Source organism: Microcebus murinus, chromosome 4 (assembly GCF_040939455.1).
Source record: "Microcebus murinus isolate Inina chromosome 4, M.murinus_Inina_mat1.0, whole genome shotgun sequence".
NCBI lineage: Eukaryota > Metazoa > Chordata > Mammalia > Primates > Cheirogaleidae > Microcebus > Microcebus murinus.
Genome location: NC_134107.1, coordinates 9,244,892 through 9,260,715, shown reverse-complemented (window position 1 = coordinate 9,260,715; position 15,824 = coordinate 9,244,892).

Below are 15,824 nucleotides of genomic sequence, written 5' to 3'. Positions count from 1 at the left end.
ATAAGTGAGCCAATGGATGGGTGGACACTACACAGATGGCTGTAATGAAGGATAGAAGGCTGAACAGAGAGACGGATGGGAGGTTAGATGAGCGAGTATGTGAGTGGCTCCCCTTTCAATCTAATTCTAGCTGCAGAAGACACTCTCAGACATCCGGTGCCTACCCCGAACTGAGATAGCACCCTGTCCAGCTCTGTGGTATGGGTGCTGCCTGAAGATCACCAGGCCATCTCATGCAGCCAGTGTCCCCTCTGCTGTGCACAGCCCTGTGGCAGGCGGCAGGGGTAGCAGTGGCCCATGCAGGCCCTGGCCGAGGTATGGAGGCTGCTCTTTTCCCTTCTCCCACTGTGCCAAGCCACAGGGTCCTAAGTCACAGCCACTAGCATTGTCCCCTCCTTTTCCCCTCCTCCCACTGAGCCTGGGCAGCTACAGGTGGACGAGAAGCCCCTGTCCCCGCCCCACTGAAGAAGCCAGGGAGAGCCCTGAACTAGAGACAGAAGGCCTGGGCATGTCCCCAGCTCTGACACTGGCCTGCCATGTGACTGGGGAGGTGACACTGCCTGCCAGGGCCTCTGCCACAGGTGAGCAATCAGATCGCAGTGGGAGCACAGGCGGAGAGACCTGGAGTTGCTCTGTGGCAGCCAGAAGGAGCCCTCCCCACCCCCGGCCACACCCGTGGTGCTCCCCCGGAGCCCCAGGACTTTCCAGACCCCACTGGCCGGGCCCATGTCCCAGGACCCTGCCAGCTTCCGCACACTGAGACACGGCCCAGAAACGGAGCCCCACAGCCGGAGGAGGAAAGGCAACTGAGCAGAGAGAGGCTTGGTCTGTCCAGGCTCCTCACGTCACCTGGTCGAGAACGTGGCCGGGCCCTGCCACGCCCCAGGCATCATGTCCGCGTCTCCACCCTGAGCCCACTTTGGAGGCTGGCAGGGCGAGAGGCTGGGGCTCCTGGGCCTGGCAGGGAGGGGCCGCAGCAGCCACAGCAGCCGGACGGGAGCCATGGCAGGCTGCGTGTGCCCCAGACAGAGCTGGGCAGGGGCCGTGCGCTCCCAGGCTGGGGTGGGAGGACAGGGCACCCGTGGGAGCAGGAGGCCCAGCAGGCGGAGAGACCTGGGGACCCCACGGAGAGCCTGTCCCGTCTTCCAGGCTCCTCTGCCTCGCAGACAGAGGGCTGGGGCTGGCCTCCTCCCGTGGGCTGCCGCCGAATCAGGGCCCCTGTGGGCCCCTGGGCCCTCCCCTCCCATGGCCCGACTCAGAGGCCCGGGACAGGCCCGGGAGGGGCGGGAGGAGTTGGGAGCTCACGGTTCCCAGCACGGTGGCCTGGGCCGCCCGGCCCACTGACGAGCCGTCAGTCGCTGCCTGGGAGGCAGCACGCAGGCCCGGACCTTGTCAATCTGCGAGAACAGACGAAGCCTGAGCCAGAGTGTTCCCACGCCGGGACGGCCACCATGGAAGGCCCAGGCGGCAGGATCTGCGCCCGTCCCAGGCCGGGGGCCCCGGCTCCTCCTGGGACCCTGTGCTCCCATTGCATGCATGGTAAACCAAGCCCACCGGGGACCCTCTCCATCAGCCCTGTCACAGAGCACGCAGGGGCTGCTTCCCCAGTTCACGGACGCTCGCGGTGGGGGGGAGGCGCTGCCAGGCCCACTGGGGGCTGGGAGAGCTGGGTAGAACCTCCAAAGACCGTTCTTCTGGGAGTTTCTGAGGTTGCGTGAAGGCTGAGGCAGCATGGCTGGGATCAGGAGGCGAGCCTGGTGGCGGGCCCTGCTGATACCCACAGCTCCACCCTGCCTGCCGTGGCCTGGGCAGGGGTCCCCCGTGGCGACATTCCAGCCTCCTGCATAGTTGTCTGGGGTCCCACTTTTCAGGTTCAATTTTCCTACCTGGCGAGAGATGAAAAATGCAGACGTGTTATAAGAAGCAGGCTCAGAGAGGTTAAGTGACTTGCCCAAGGTCACAGAGCAAGGAAGGGGAAGAGCTGAGCTTCAAATCCCGAACTGTGCCCCGCACATAGCAAGTGCGGAATGAGTGAATGAGGACTGCAAAGTCCCTGATGGTAACCACAGAGCCCCTGTGCTGTCCCTGTCGGCTGCCAGCCCGCCGGGACCCAGCCCCGCTCAGGCACCTCCAGGAGCAGGACACTCATTGCTCAATTCGGGACACCCGCCTGCTGTGACGTCCCCCCGACACACACCCTGCCTGTTAGGAGGCCGGGTCTGGCCCGGAGCTCACATAGACCCCCCACGCCAGGAGCAACCTTCAGGGCTCCACGGCAGGTTCTGAGCTAAACCCCCAACCCTTCCCAAGGGCCGGCACCCGCCGGCTCCCTCGCCTGCCCTGCCCACCCCCAGCCTCTCCCCTGCCCCTCCCCACCTGCCGGAAGGTCCGGCCCACTCGGGCTCTGGCCTGCCCCCGGGTCGCCCCCGGCTCTGAGGCTGCACAGGCCTCTTGTTTCTCGGCCTCCTCTGCACTCGAGGAACGACCGTGTTGCCACCACTGCTGGGCTCGGGGCCCTCTCTGGGCCCCCCTGCTTTGCTCCCTTCCCAGGCAGGATGGGGGGAGCCCCCAGCCCCAGCCTCCCCCGGCCGGGGCCAGCAGCCTGAGACCCCCGCTGTCTCACCGAAACTGCAGGGGACCCGGTTGCGGGCCAGGACGGAGCCCACTGCTCTGGGAGGCCCAGACGTCTCCCTTCCCATCACCTGGGCAGAGAGAGGCCCCCACCCGAGGGAGCAGAGCCCCTGCCGCACGCAGCATGGAGGATTCCGGAACATCTCTGCCCTCCAGCCCCGTGGGAGAAGGGGAAGGTAGAAGCCACGGCTGCAGCGTGACTCAGGGCAGCACCTAACCCATCCGCCAAACGGAATCCGCCCGCAAGCCCGAGGCTGTAGTAAAGCTCTCAGATCACGGGGGCCCTCTCAGCCTGGGGGGAGCAGGGTCCAGCCCGGTCATCACTTCCCAAAGCGTATCCCAAAGCCAGTGTTAATGGGATCAAGGAAGTCTGGGCATCACTAGCCAACACAGTCTTTACAGAGGACTTGTGGGGGCCTTTACCTCTCCAAGAGGAGAGCGAGCCAAGTTTCCCAACTGATTTCACCTGGGAAGTCCTTTTCCTGGAACATCTTACAGGACCAGTGTTCCCCGGAACCCTCTTTGAGAAACACAGCCCACAGTGCTCCCAAAGCCCTGCAGTGCTTGGTTCCTGTGCTCCGGTACGTGGCTGGGGTCGGGGGGGGGACGCCCAGAGAGCTCCAAGGACCAGGCATGGATGCTCAGTGATGGATGAGCAAGAGGCCCCTGCTTGGTCTGGCGTGGCCTCCCTGGGGTTATTCCGCACCAAAGCCCACGATGCCAACAAAGATGTGGGGGGCCCTGGGAACAGCGCACGGCCCCCACGGCCTCCCAGAACCCGCAGCTTACAACCTGGGGTGGAAGCTTCCCAGGCACCCAGGAGGCTTGCAGAGGTGGCTCTAGCCCCTGGGGAGGAATGAAGGAGGCTGGTCTGGCCCCACCGCCTCCAATCTCTGCCTCTCCCCCCGCCAGGAGACCTGACCATCAGGCGGGTCCCCCAGGCCTGGGAGGTCTGAGTGAATGGGCCACTGTGCACCCATGGGTGTAACGGGCGCCCAGCTAGGCTCCATCTGGCCCCTTCCTGGGGCTCTGGCCCCGGCTGCTGGCTGGGCTGCCCAGCCCCTCCTCTTCCTCCTGGGCCCGCCCCCTGACCCGGAATAGCCTTTCACATTTCCCCCAGCTTTGATCCGGCTGGGATCCTTCTCTATTGATTCAGCATCTAATCTGGGTTCCCATCTGATTTGCGAAGGGCCCTCCACGCCCCTTTCCGCTTGGTGTTTCCCTAATCCCGGCCTGCTCGCCTACCTCTCTCTCCTGAGCGCAGGCCAACTCCTGCCTTCGCCTTGACGTCCCTGCCCCGTCTCCCTCGCTCGCTCCTCCCTCCACTGCCAGCCCTGGCCAGCCCTGGCCTGGCCTCACCACAGGGCCCGAGCTGGGCAGCCTTGAGTCTCTTCTCCTCTCCTCCCTCACTCACTCAACCAGCTTTTATTAGGCGCTTTCTCTGCACCAGCTGCAGGGCCCGCACCTGTGCCCCCTCCAAAACCAGTGCTTCTCTCTGGGCAGAGACTGGACAAAGGGGTAAGTCCCCCAGTGTTGCTGGGGCTCACACACGCCCACCCGGACCATCACGAAACCCTCTCACCTGCCACCCTGGAGACCGCCAGTAGGCCGTGCCCACTGCGCAGATGAGCATATTGAGGCTAGGAGCTATTTTCTAGTGCCTTGGTCACACGGCTATGAATATCGGAGCAGGAAGGTCTTTTTGACCAGTTCACAGGAGGGCTGCTCTGGTGGTCACCTGGCGCGTCACGATCAGGTGTCCGCACGGCCCATCTACAGCAGCTGTGACTGCTCTGAGCCTCCGCCCTGGGGGAGCCGTACTTTGTGGAACGTGGCCCAGGTCCCCACCCTGCTCACCTGCTGCAGGGAGTGCAGGCAGCACCTGCCCGTCCCCGCACCCCTCCCCACCAAGGCTCACCGCGTCCGACGCTGATGCCCACGTGATGTGGGGGGCCTGCTCTCGGCTGGCAGTTATCTGCAAGGGAGTTGAGCAATCGAAAGGCTGAGGCTGGCAAACCCCACCCCTTCCCAGTGGGGAGGGCGGCCCCAGCCCTCCTCCCACACGTGAGGATGGGAGGACAGGGGGCGGCCAGGCTGGGGCTTCTGGGCAGCAGCTGGGTGGGCAGGACCCGAGGGGCCCTGTGAAAATGTGACCTGCCTGAGGTCACACAGCTAGTCCAGGAGGGAGCCGAGGCTCACCTGGCCCTGAGCACCCTCAAGTCCCGCTGCACGATGAATCTCTCCTGCCTCCTTGGAACTCTAGACTAGGGTCCAGAGTCTGGACTAGAGGATAACATCGTCAGCGTCACATCAGCTACCTTGGGATGCAGTCCGGAGCAGGAAGGGGGCATTGGACTGCTGTTTGCAGAACCCAGAATTGGAAACCTTTCTGTATCATGGCCCTTGGCATTGAGTAGTCGTTGTCTGTTTACTCAGCCGTCTTCCCACCAGACTTTGAGCCTGACACAGCAGGTGCTCAATGAGTGTTTGCAGAATGGATCTAGGGGTGGATGCGTGGGTGAGTGATTGGGTGGGTGAGTGATTGAGTGGGTGAGTGGATGGGTGGATGGATGGATGTGTGGGTGGATGAGTGGATGGATGGATGGATGGATGGGTGGGTGGGTGGATGGATGGATGGGTGTGTGGATGGATGGATGGATGGATGGATGGATGGATGGATGGATGGATGTGTGGATGGATGGATGGATGGATGTGTGGATGGATGGATGTGTGGATGGATGGATGTGTGGATGGATGGATGGATGGATGGATGGATGGATGGATGGATGTGTGGATGGATGGATGGATGGGTGGGTGGGTGGATGGATGGATGTGTGGATGGATGGATGGATGGATGGATGGATGGATGGATGGATGGATAGATGGATGTGTGGATGGATGGATGGATGGATGGATGGATGGATGGATGGATGGATGGATGTGTGGATGGATGGATGGATGGATGGGTGGGTGGGTGGATGGATGGATGTGTGGATGGATGGATGGATGGATGGATGGATGGATGGATGGATAGATGGATGGATGTGTGGATGGATGGATGCATGTGTGGATGGATGGATGGATGGATGTGTGGATGGATGGATGTGTGGATGGATGGATGGATGTGTGGATGGATGGATGGATGGATGGATGTTTGGTGGATGGATGGAGAGAGGGAGACAAGGAGGGAGGGAAGGAGGGATGGAGGGATAAGTAGAGGGATGGATGGGTGAATGGATGGTAGATGGATAGATGGGTGAGTGGATATTTGGAAGGATGGAGGGAGGGAGGGAGGCAGGTACAGAGCGATAGATGGATGGAGGGGTGGAAGGAGGGATGGACAGTTGGAGGGATGGGTGGGTAAATAGAGGGATAGGTGGGCAAATGTTTGGGTGGATGAATGGATAGATGGAGGGAGGGAGGAAAAGAGGGAGGGAGAGATGGATGAGGGAGGGAGGGACAGTTGGGGGATGGGTGGGTAAATAGAGGGACAGATGCAAGGACGGATGCAGGGAAGCAGGAGCACATCAGTGCCAGTGAACGCTGGAGGGGAGATGGTGCCGGGCCCACACTCTGAGGCTGAGGGGCCATGTGGAACCCACAGGGCAGGAAGGGCAGGAAGGGCAGGCCTTCAGCCCCAACCTGGGGACTCACAGCCCATGGGAAGCAAGGAGCTGAGGGGACCACAGGAAGGAGGTGGGACCCTGAGTGACAGTGGAAATGGGAAGTGCCGGGACAGGACCTGCTGGCAGGGAGCTCTGGCTTGTGCCAGAGCGCCCCTCCCTGCCCACGGCCACTTTATTCCAGAAAGGCAGGCGGTGGGTGGCTCTTTTTTTGATAATCCCTTTATTGAGATATAATTCACGTACCATACAGTTCATCTATTTAAGTGCTCTTAGCATATTCACAGAGTTGTCTATCTATAACTGCAACCACTTTTATTTTTTTTATTTTTATTTTTTTAGCATATTATGGGGGTACAAGGGTTAAGGTTACTTCACAACCACTTTTAGAACATTTTAATCACTCCAGAAAGAAACCCTGAGCCCATTAGTAGTCACTCCCTGATTACCCCATCCTCTCTGGCCCTGCACAACTCGTCCCCATAGATGGGGACTGCCCCATAGATGTCCCTATTCTGAATATTTCATGTAAATGGTATCATAACTCATGGTCTCCTGTGACTGGTTTACCTCACTTGGGAGGATATTTTCAGGGCGCATCAACGTTACAGCACACACGTGCCTTTTTATGGCTGAGGAATATTCCGTCGCGTGGATATACTGCACTTACGTATACGTCAGTTAAAGGACATTTGAGCTGCTTCCAACTTGGGGCTCTTGCGAACGTGCTGCCACGAACATTCGTGCGCAAGTGTCTGTTTGAATTCCTGTTTTCCGTTCTCTTAGGCACGTACCTAAGAAGGGAATTGCTGGATCCCACGGTAACTCTACACTGAAGTTTTGGGAGAACTGCCGAGCTGTTTTCCAGCGTGGCCGCACCATGGTGCCCTTGCGCTGCCCGTGCGGGAGGGTTCTGGTTTCTCCACGTGCTCACCGACACCTGTCACTTACTCGTGTGGGTGACGGGGAGAGACGTGTCCTCCTCACCCCCACTCAGGCCGAGCGAGAGCCTCAGGAGCATCTCCCCGGGGTCTGCAGGGGTCTTTGCCTTTGGGGTCCGTGGTTGGCCTGGTGCTGCCCTCCTGCCTGGGGCTGCCCGGCCGCAGAGCCCAGCGGGGGCTCCCACTTCCAGGTCTGGAGGGGAAGGGGAGTCTCGGTGGACGGCCATGGGGAGAATCCAGGGGTCCGTCATCTTGAGAGGACCCTGCCCACCAGGGTGAAGGGGACCACCAGGGGCCACGGGAGCCCCTCCCTGCAGAGGAGCCCAGAGGGGCCAGTCCCAGGTGCTCAGCTGATGGGCTCCTCGCCGGGGCCAGCGATTCATGCCAGGGGGTCGCACGGAGCAAAGGCCCAAAGCCTGACACCAAAGGCAAAGGCAGAGGGGGAGCCCCAGCCTGGGTGGGCCCGCCCATGAAGCCCCAGCCCGGGCGGGAGCCGTGGGGCGGAACAGAGCTGCAACTTAGGTAAGAGACGGATGTTCTGGTTTGGATTGGACTGAATTTTCCACTTCCTGAGAATGAGACTTTTTATTAACACTCAAAGGGGGCGAGGAGGGCCACAGATCTGCCCCACCGCCCGCGTGCGCAGGACGGGGGCCCAACAGTGAAGGTCGGGAAGGAAAGAGAAGAGACCAAGCGCTTTGCCGCCCGGGGATCTCTTCCCCAGCAGGGACAACTGTTTCAGGGATGGGGGACCCAGAGAGAGCTAGAAAATTGCCACTGCCCCGTCACCTGGCCAGGTTGGGGTCCCCCTGCTTCTAGAACGTGCTGGTGCAGGGAGTAGGTAATGACACAGAGCCGGGGCCAGCCTCAAGGCCCAGCCCTCCCGCTGCAGAAGACCCGAAGGTCACATCTTCGCAGGTTCTGGGGCTGCTGTTGTCCGTCCAGGGTTGGAGCTGGGGCGCGGCGGCCGTTCTGGTGGTGGGACACGGATGCGAATCCCTCAGGTCAGCCGGGGACCGCAGAGCAGCCGTCTCCTTCCCAGAGGTGCAGGAGGGGGGTGGATGGGAGCCTGGCCTGCAGGCACAACCGGCAGAAGTTCAGGGGTGCCAGCCCCTCTCAGACCACTTAGGGCCCCAGCGTTCTAAACATGCTGCCAGTGGCTGCAAGAAGGATGTGGAGTTGGGGACACAGGGGGAGGACACACCCTTAATGCCACCATCAACCTGGCAAGTTCCAGATGATTCCTAACACCCCAAGTGCAGTATAACAGCAAGTCTGAGCCAGAAGGGATCTAAAAGAACATCTCACTTAGAGCCATGCCAGGCTCTGGAAATTTCCATGAGCCGGGCTTGCAAACTGGCGTGGCCGCTGCCCTCCTCTTCCCCGGAGTGAGTGCTTTCTAGACACTTTGTTGTCATGTGTGACTGATTTCGTTCCGCTTTTCCCAGCCCTGCCACATTCCAGTTTCCTGATCTTGCTGAACTAGCCATGACATTTTTAGAAATAAGTTTAATGAGAAAAGCATAAGATCTCTAGGAAGAAAATGATGAAACATAACTGAAGAACGTGAACGAAGTCCTGAGTAAACGAAGAGAACTGTTCTTCGAGAAGAAGACGTTATTAACACAACTGGCCAGACCTTCAGGGATCAATACATTTATTCTTTTCTGTGCAGAATCCCAACAGGGTTCTCAGTTTGGTTTCGTGTTGTTTCTTTTAAAATTAGGTGAAATCTTCATTGTTTTTACATCGGACCGTAGGAATCTGAGGCTCACATGGAAAAAATCAATCTGCAAAACTTGTCAGGATGGCTTTGGAAAGAGACGTGGAGACAGGGGTCTGCTAACCAGACTTTGGAACCCACTGTGCAGCTGCGGGAACTGACTCTGTGCTCCCGGGACAGCCAGATCGGTGGGACAAGACAGAGAGCCCAGAAACTCATCCAAGTATAGGCAGTAACTTAAAATACAACACAGGACAGACTCTTTGTTTAAAAGGGTTGGCTGGAACCCATTCTACTAAGTGAAGTATCCGAAGAATGGAAAAACAAGCACCACATGTACTCACCAGCAAATTGGTATTAACGGATCAACACCTAAGTGGACATATAGGAGTAACATCTATCAGGTGTCAGGCAGGTGGGAGGGGGGAGGAGGGGTTGGGTATATACAAACACAATAGAGTGAGATGTGCAACATTTGGGGGATGGTCACGCTTGAAGCTCTGACTCAAGGGGGGAGGGGGTATGGGCAATATACGTAACCTTAACACTTGTATCCCCATAATATGCTAAGATTAAAAAAGAGAGAGAGAGAGAGAGAAAAAAGGGTTGGGACAACGACCATCCATTTGGAAGAAATCAAAGTTAAATCCCTACCTCACACCATATACAAAAATGACTTTCAAATGAGTATTTTAAAAGTTGTTCAAACAGCTATGAATGTGTGGGGTATCATAAAGGAAAATACTCTTATAACTTCACAGTGCAGGAAGTCTTCCCAAGCAAGACAGGAAACCCAGAAGCCATTAAGGGAAAAAAAAAAAAAGAGAATTAACTACCCCAAACACATTTTTACACTTCTTATAAGATTGTGCATTGGGAAAGCCACTCCGGTGGCCAGAGTGGGAGAAAGATTGGAGGGTGACACCGGCTGGGAGGCCAAGAGGAGTCGGGAGGAAGGACGTGGCCCAGGTCCTGCTAGGACGTGTCAGGGTGCACAAGGTGGTGGCTGGAGGGTTGGAGAAATTGAACAGGGCTCGTGAACTCTTAATATGCAACAGGTTAGTAAAGAAAGGGGCAGGAGCACCTTGGTATTTAAAATACAGGCGACAGAAACAAGCTTTCTTAATGCATGAGCATAGCTTGCCTTTGGCCCTCCCAACCCTCGATGGTTGAGAGAAGCTCCTCTTTGCCTGATCACGTTTATTCCCTTTCCGAAGGCAACTCTCGGCGTGTCGCGGTGGGAGCGGAGGAGTCTGCTTTGTCGGGTGCGTCAGGCTGGGGGGACGCCCTTGAGAGCAGCTCTCTAGCAAGCAGAGGGAGGGACGAGGGGTTAGAGCCCCTGACCCCTGCCACCAAGAGAAGTCTAGTTCCAAGGCTGAAGGGGGAGTTGCAATTGGACAGGGAGGGGCGCTGAGAATGGAGGAGCCTCTGGGACGGGGCCTCCCCCAGAATGTCCTTGCCCTTCCAAAGGCCCCCAAACTGCAGTGCTCATCAGACCCAGCTGCAGGCCGTGTTGAACCCCAGACTGCTGACCCACCCCCATGGTGTCTTCCTTTTAAAAAATTCCGTAGGCTGCACTGTTACCCATGCCTTTCCATATATATTTTAGAATCACTTTCTTGATAATGTAAAACAGATTTCTGGGACTTTGATTGGTATCGTATTGAATCTACAGATAAAACTGGAAAGAACTGGTTTCTTAATAAATGGGGTACCAATCCATGAGCATGAACTGTCTCTTCATTTCTGGTTCAAAGTTTCCGACTCAGTGAGTCTGAAGAGGGGCCTGAGACTTTGCATTTCCACCTGCTGCCCAGGTGACACTGATGTTGCTGGTCCAGGAACCCCACTTTGAGAAGCCCTGTCTGGTTTGGAAGTCGGGGCTATCCTGAGGCCGGGAACCCCCTGGGCTGGGCCCCAGGGCGTCTGAAGGGGTTTTGTCGCCATGCAAATCACAGAGGGCCGGGTCTGCTGGATTTGCATGCCAACAGCTGGTTTGTTTGGCTTCTCAGTCCCCAGCAGGTAAACAGTGCCAGGGACGCACAGGTGTGCGGGGCAGGAGATACAAGCCCCTTATGGGAAGGGGGCTTTTCTCTAAGTCTCAGATTCCTCACTTTACTGGGTGAATTCCTCACCTCTTGAGACTTACCCTCCCGGTAAACACCCTCTTAGGAGATCTCAGAAAATTAACCCCAGGTCTGAAAATAAAGCCCTACCCTTCCTCAGCAGGGCACGGCTGACCCTGATGTGAGACTGGCTGAACGGCCCGAGTGAGGGACTGAGCAGTCACAGGGACGGTTTGAGGACAAGATGCCATGGCGTGGGCAGAGGGCTGCCAGGTTGTGGCCCCAGCTGCTTCCTGCCCTGATGAGGAAGGTAGGAGTCGGCCCAGGGAAGGGGCGGGCCTTCCAGGCAGAGGGAACAGTGTGGGCAAAGGCTCAGAGGCTGACGCAGGATCGTGAAGGTGGCACTCTGGTGTCCACCTCCCATGCGTGCCTGTGACTCTGACCCCTGTGCTCACTCTACCTGCTGCTTCTCCTTCCTCCTGAGCTGCCTTGGGGGCTGAAAAGTCCTTCCAGGTCCCACCCGCTGGTGCTGGCCCATGCCGGGGTCAGCCCAGGCAGGACGGGGCAGGGGTGCTGACTTCAGCACTGTGACATTTTTCTTCTCCCCTTTTTGCTGCTACTTAGCAGAACCAAGTAGGAACTTGTCCCTCCGAAGACAGGAGAGGAGCCGGGCTGCCCCAAGGCCTCATTCCTCCCCAGGGCGTGCCCCAGCTCAGACCCAGGGAGGCACCTTCGCTCTCTGCGTGGCTCCTTCCAGAAGGAGCCAGGGGCGAGCCGGAGCTCAGGCCTGGGCAGTCAGCTCCCTCCCCTGGTCTAAGAGGAGGGAAGGGCTGTCCCAGGACACGGGCTCCGAGCGGACGAACAGAGTGAACACGACTTTTTTACAATGGGGCTTTGATCTACCTAATGTCACAAGACAGGCCGGGGACAAACGCCAGGCTCTGTGCGACTCCCGGTTCCCACAGGAGGTGCCCTGTGCAGGTATTCACACGGGAGACTCTTGGCAGGCCCGGGCCCTGGGTCTGTGCCCATCGCAGACACAGCCGCGGCAATTAGGTTTTGGAAAACGGTGGGTGAGGTTTGTTTGGCCAAGGCTTTAGCCTCGGGCCGAGGGCAGCGTGGGGAGGGAGGGGGGGAGGGAGGCGGCCCCGGGGCCAGCCGTCACCCGGTGTGAACGAGGGTGAGCAGGAGGAATTCCTGTGGTCCGGCGGCCGGTGGGGCACAAAGGCTGGGCTGGCGTCCTTGACAATACACACTCTGTCCCCGACTACGGCGACCTTCACCATCGCGCTCAGCGAGCGGGCCGCGCCGCTCCCAGGTGTGCCCAGGCCGCCGGCGTTGGAAGCACATGAAGAGGCCAGGGCCGTGGGGAGGGTTCTCAGGACGTTTTGTAACCCGGTGCCCGCCAAGGCCGCCCTGGGGCTCGGGCCAGGCCGCGGGGCTGCCAGGGGCCCATCCTCCGGCTGTCGGGACGCGTTATCCCCACCTGTGCTCAGGGACAATGGCCACACCTGTAACCCGCTCCCGTCCCCAGGCCGGTAAAACGGCCTGCGCCTCCCGCCCGCAGCTCTGGTTTCCCCGCTGGGCTCCCCGGCGGCAGCCGCAGGATGGACCGGCACCCGGGAAGATAGCGGGTGACGGGGCCGGCCCCTGCAGGCCGGTGTCTAGTTGGACAGGGACATCCCAGGGTTCTTCCTGCTCTGGCTTTCCGGATGCTTCCCAAGAGCTGTCTCGCTCAGCCGGGGCCTGGACGGGGCCCCAGGCGGGTTCCTCTCTCTGACACCCTGAAGTCCAGGCCTCCCGGGCAAATGCTCCGCAGCCTCTCCTTTCCCCACTCTGGCCTCGGCGCGGGAGCACAGCCCGGAGGTGCAGACACAGCCTCCTGTTCAACAAACACGTGGTCGATGCCTTTGCCAGGCACGGCACGGCGTTTCATACACACACACCAGTGTCTTCTCCATCCACACCTGGGGAGACCGAGGCTCAGAGAGGAGAAGCTGCACAGCTGGAGCCGCAGCCCAGGCTGGGACCCAGGCACCTGGCGGGGGCGGCCGCGGTGCAGCCCCTCGTGGTCTGGCTCACACCACCCACTCAGGGCTCTGTGGTGACACTCCCCAGCCATACCCTTCTCGCTCATGCCCTTCCCACGGTTCACCTGGGGCAGGGGCCAGAGCACACTCATCTCTGTACCCCGGCGCCCAGGCCAGCAGGTGTTTGTCAGATTCAGAGCATACCTCAAGGTGCTCAAGGTGTCATTTCTGCAGCCCTTCCCCGGGCCAGGCACGTCCCAAATGCTTCCATGCAAGCCCTCATTTTCTTTCCCACGTCCCCACGTGGAGAGGCGGGAATGCTCTCCCCATTTTACAGGTGAGGAAACTGAGAATGAGAGTGAGGAGGTGCCTGGTGGAGAGCCACCCATGGGTTCCGGACTCGGATCCTCCTCTGCCTGGGGCCTGAATGAAGGGGGGAGAGACAGAAAGGAAGTGGGAGGGGGGCACAGGGGCGCCTGGAGGCCCCTCATCCACAGCAAAGAGCCCTCGGCACCTGCCAGTGATGGCCCCGCCCACCCGCCGCACTGCCCTCCCTCGGAGGGGCTGGGGTTGAGGACCCCACAGGAAACCACACCCGAAGGCGGCATGTCCAGGTCGGGCGTGTTTGTCCGGTGACGGGGAGATAAATGATGCCCTGCAGACATCCGCTGGCCACCCAGCCCCGCACAAACCGCGCCGTCGGTTGCGGGCAGACGTGAGCAGTGTCCTCAGCAGTGAAATATTTGGGTGCCAGAGAGCCAGCTCGCACCTCAACAACAGGCCCTTTGTCCCGGGCGGAGGGGACAGGGAATGGATGAGGATTTGCATTTTGAGACTACCTGCAGCCCCGTGCAGCCGGGCGTCTGCTGGTGCCGGGCTCTCGGCCAACCTGCGAGCCTCGGGAGTGGAATGATGAAGAACTGATTCGCCCAGCAGCGCCCTTTCCGCGTCTGGGAAGCTCGAGCACCTTCTCGGAGGGCAGGCGTGTTTCCTAGGGAGGAATGCCGTTGCACAATCCGTCTGTCAAGAGGCCGCATTCAAGAATCCGGGTGAGGCTGCTTCAGCTGCAGCCGCCTCCTTTGATTCACACACTTCCCACAGGCAGACCCGGCCCCCTGGCTCCCTGCTGCCCTGGGAAGGGACCGCACGCAGAACCAGGCTCGGGTCTGCGGCAGAGAGAACGTGGCAGGAACCGGGCTGCACACCTAGGACATGCAGAGGCCCTGTAACCAGTTTCCCATGAGAAGTCTGTTTGCCAGGTGCTCCTAGACCCACTGTGCAGATGAGCACACCGAGGCCCCTGGAGGTGTGTAAGGTGCACACACAGCCTCACAGCCGGCAAGAAGCAGAGCAGAGGTGGGGGCCCCGGTCTGCTGACCAAGCCCGCAGGACAGGTGCAGCACGTTGCACAATGCAGGTGGGGTCTCGGGGTGGAAGGTGTGGCCAGGGGCTGAGACCAACCAGCTACACCAAAACGTCAGGAGAGGGAGGTGAAGCCAGGCGGTGGCCTGCACGTGCAGGCACAGCACTTCCGGCCAGCCCGCGCTGGGACCGGGGCCCTCTCCACCGCACAGGGCCCCACCCTGCTCCGCAGAAGAATCTCCTGGGAGGCTCCATAGCAAAGAGTCCCACATTATTTAGTGACAAAAAGAAATGGGCTAGCAAGCCACAAAAAGCCATGGAGGCATCTTAAATGGGCATTGCTAAGCGAATGACGCTTAGGTGGGAAAGCTACACCCAGTATGATGCCCACTGCGTAAGATCTGGAAAAGACAAACGGTGGAGACAGTAAAAGGATTGGTGGCTGCCGGGGTTGGCAGAAGGAGGGATGACCAGCTGGAGCACAGGGGACTTTCAGGGCACTGAAAGTCTTCTGTTTGGTACTACAACAGTGGGTGGATGTCATTACACATTTTGCAAAACCCACAGATCATAGAACACAGACAGTGAGCCCTAATGCGAACTCTGGACTTCAGGTGTAACCACATGTCAATATCGGCTCATTGATTATAACAAACATGGCATGGGAATGCAAGATAGCAATAATAGGGGAAACTGAGGCAGGGTGGAGAGAAGGAATGTGGAGCTCTAGGCACAATCTGCTCAAATAATCTCTAAACCAAAAATATTTAAACAATTTTTTTAAAAAATATATTCCCAAGGCACACATCAGGGCTGAGTACGATCCGGGACTCGTGCGGGGCTGCGAATGGCTACCAGAGCTCCCTCCCCAGACCCTGGTCAGGAAGAGAGAGCCACCGTGTGAGCCAGCCAGGCTCCCCGCTGACTTGTTGGATGCTGCAGCCACAGCACCTAGCAAGGGCCTGGTACACAGTGGGTTTTCATAAATATCTGTTCGATTCCAGAAAGTCTGGGGCAGTAGAAACCCAGGTGCAGGCTGGGACGAGGGAGTGGGGTTCCAGAAGAGTGGAGAGAAAGTAGCAGGGGTTAGGGGGCACTTTGGCCACCGTGAGGGGACCCAGAGGAGGAAGGAGCTGGCATTGCTGTTCTTCCCCCATAGAGTGGGGAAAGGTCTGCCAAGGACAGCTGGGCACACAGGAAGGAATGGTGAGTCAGGGGTCAGATGCCCAGGTGGCAGGACATTTTCAACATGTCTATCAGAAAAATTAGATTTGGGATTTCTAAGCTAGGATCTGTGGGACAGGAGGAAGCAGTGGGACAGGAAGTCTGGAGGGCTGGACCAAAGCCTGACATGTTCCACCTCCACCCCCATCTCCCTGTCACTAGAATGAATGTGCTGGGTCCTTCTTAACGTGGACTCTACCAGTCTAAGACCCAAAACAGACAGG